Below are 3,372 nucleotides of genomic sequence, written 5' to 3'. Positions count from 1 at the left end.
AGGAGAGAAAGCGGGCCAGAGCCGGGTTTTAGGATAATCAGGCTGGTGGCTGGCAGCTCAGTTGGCCATAGCGTTTGGCCCTTGTTTTCCTTTGCTGCCCTCAGCCCTGGTGCTTCACTACTCGCTGCGGAATTGAGAACAGATGATGGTGAGTTCCGAGGAACTGTTAATTCCCTTTAATGGCATTTTTTCAGTCCAAAGCAGTCACGTTCTCAGAATATAAATTTACTGCTGCGTACTTTCACGTAGACAATCACAGTAAAATAAATGTCGTTAATTAGTGTTGGTCTGAAAGACTAACAGCAGTTAATCCCTACCCCACCCCCACCCCCACCAATGCAATGGCATTGTCTTAGTGAGGAGTCAGAGAGGAAGGGACTGGGGCAAGTGAAATGTATGAATAAAGTAATCACAGTAGTTTAATTACGTGAAACTCACCAGCTGCTGTGAATGTGACCCCACAGACTCACTTTGTTTGTATTTCAAATCATCCTTTCTAAAGAAAGGGAGGAAGCACGTCTAGTAAGAATCTTCCTACATTCCTGCCCCCCAGACACACAGTTCTAGGCAAGCCTGATGTAAACGGAATCCTTTTCCAGACCAACAGTAAGAGACAGTGGGAGCAGCAGACAGTGACCCTCTAGCCTTGCCAACAGCACTCAAAGTGCTTCGCCGAGCCCGTAGGGAGTGGAACTATCCTGAAGCCTCCAAAAATAGGAAAGGAGGAGTGGGGGTGGGGGATGCTCTAATTCTCCATTGGTTTTACCACCCTTTGTTTCATCTTAAAGAACAGGGAGGGGCCTAGCTATGAGCTAAGAACACTAATTTCTCAAATACCAGGCTCTGTTTTGGGGGACCATAACCTTTAGCAGCCCAGAGTGGGAAGATCTCATTCCAAATAGCCACTGTTTCCTTTTTCCAGTCCTTCGAGGGGAAAGGATTCCCCTGTTCATTTCAGCTATTGACTCATCCCTAGCCAGTGAGAGCAACAGTTCACGTTTGGGCTTGGGAACCGGACCTCCCAGGTTCTGATCTTTGATCCACAGCTTTTCGTGTGATTTGGGGCAAGTTGCTTACCCTCTCTAGGCCTTGAGCCCCTCATCTGTAAATGAAAGTAAAGAAAGCAGCTACCTTAGAGCGCCTGGGTGGCTCAGTCAGTTGCGCCTCTGACTCTTGGTTTTGGCTCAGGTCATGATCTCAGGGTCATGAGATCAAGCCCCACATTGAACCCCATGTCGGGTTCCGCACTCAGCAGAGAGTCTGAGATTCTTTCTCTCCTGTCCCTCTGCCCCTCGCCCTGCTCTCTAAAATAAACAAATAAATAAAATCTTTTTTGAAAAGTCGTGAGGATGAAGTAAAATAACAGAAGTGTCTGGCACAGAATAAGGACTTTATAAATGTTAGCATCATCAGCAAGTGTCAACAAAACCTTATTACCTATTGCCTCGTACTAGGAATATGAATTAGTGTGAATTGGTTCGTCACACTCCTTTCGAGCTAGAACTGTGGAATCTGGGTTGTAAAAAAAGTCAAAGAAAACCAAATCAAATGTTTTTACTCTTCAAAGGAGGCAGGTGAAGTTCAGTGACCTGTCCTTGAGCTCTGCCTCTTTTGCAGTCAAACTGGGACCAGGGCCTCAGTTCTAGTTAAAGGCTTTTCCACCGTGTCATGCTTTCCTCTGTAAGAATCTGAAACCTCTCAGCTTTGCTGAGCGCCTGAGAAGCTGACGGCCACTTATAAACCAAGCCCCTACACAGTGCTCCACTTAGGTTTAGGGTGACCAGCTGTCTGCGTTTTCCCAAAACTGAGGGTTTCCTGCATCATAAGATTTTAAGTTCTAAAGCCTGGACAGTCCCAGGTAAACTGGACAGTTTGTCAGCTTACTTAAGGCAGATCCTCAGTAATTATTTTCTTTCTTCCCCCCCCCCCACATCTCCAAAGTCCTTTATTGGGCCAGTAAGGCCCTTGGAGTGGGGTCCCAGTCCCAGTCTGGAGTCTCCAGGTCTATGGCACCCGTGCCCCTGTTCCTGACGGGGGCAGGTGGCCTCCTCTGACAGGCTACTCGATTTACTCCTTCAGGTGTTCCCAGCCCTCCTTGGCATATTCTCAGGCATTGGAGGGGGACACCGATGGAGCCGACATCACTGTAACCATGCCTGAATTCCAGATGTCATGGATGTGAAAGTTAAACTTTGGAGGGGCTGGGAGCTGGGGTATCTCCAGACTGGTGGAACTGGTGGTACATGGCTGAAAGGCCGACCTCCTCAGCCTTCTGAAGGACAGCCTGGCTCTTGTCACTTGGTCCGAGCAACTCCTGGTCATACACCAGGTAGAGGACACCACAAGCCACTCTGCCCTTGATGAGGAACCTCATCAGTGACCACACTCGGGGCACGACGGTCACTCAGCACCATGGGCAAGGACACTCGACTCGCCCAGAAGAAAGAATGTCTCCTGAGAACCAGTCAAGTTGTCTGTGGAAGGGTGTCTGGCCTAGGAGAGGAAGGCACATGAGGAAAGGAGAAAGGAAGGGTCTGGCCCCTTGTGTCAACAATGGGAAGTCTGATTTGCCAGAGAACTAGATCTTCTTGGTTAAAAGGACAGTGTCTCAAAATGGATCCTTAGTGAGAAAAGAAAAACCAAAAAGTAAAGATGAACCCCAATGGACTTTATCTAAAGGAGAAAAGCCAAAGGTTAGCTAATAAAAGCCACGAACAGGGTGCAGGCTAGCCCTAGTTCATTTTCCCTCATGGCCCCATCCTAGCTGAGGACTGGGAGTAAGGCTGGAGCTCCGTCTCAGACGTGCAGAGGAACAACTGCCCTGTTCCAGGGCAAAGAAACATGCCCTGGGCCTACACCTCCAAGGGCTGCATGGAATGGGAGGCCCTAATGGCAAAGAACGCTTCCAACATGGAGAAGAAACACCCTATGAGAGAGAGAAATGGAAGGACAGAAGAAAAACTACAACCACTAGCCAGCTACTTTCAGAATAATTAAAGGATTCTTATACTGTGAGTCACAGGCAGCCCAGAAAGACAGCCAGGAAGTACAAAGCAGTATTTCAGGGCCCAAGAATTTGCTGTGCATAAACAGCCAGCACTGTCCCTCCAAAACAAAATGGTATTTCCCTGAAGTCTAGTGCCACATTAAGCCAGTAAAATAAGGGCCTTTCTGCCATAACTTCTGTAAAATTGCATATTGGCAATACGGTCTTTGCTCAGTGAGTTATACCTTGGAACATCTGGAAGAAATTTATTCCCTTTTTACTAATAATAGTTTAGTGCACAAAGTCTACCTGATGGTGAAAGGTAATAAACACGCCCACTGTTCCATTTTTAATTCCTTTTTGGAAAGTTCCCACTTCCACCAGAC

At 47.5% G+C, this 3,372-nt stretch overlaps 1 pseudogene; it reads right to left on the bottom strand.

Moving 5' to 3' along the window:
* Positions 1 to 2,067: 2,067 nt before the first annotated feature.
* Positions 2,068 to 3,372, bottom strand: part of LOC103671735 — a 41,940-nt pseudogene continuing 40,635 nt past the window's right edge.

This window comes from Ursus maritimus, unplaced genomic scaffold (genome assembly GCF_017311325.1).
Source record: "Ursus maritimus isolate PB19 unplaced genomic scaffold, ASM1731132v1 scaffold_6, whole genome shotgun sequence".
Classification (NCBI taxonomy): domain Eukaryota; kingdom Metazoa; phylum Chordata; class Mammalia; order Carnivora; family Ursidae; genus Ursus; species Ursus maritimus.
The sequence above is the reverse complement of the archived record's forward strand: the minus strand, read 5'-3'. Positions and strand labels throughout refer to the sequence as shown.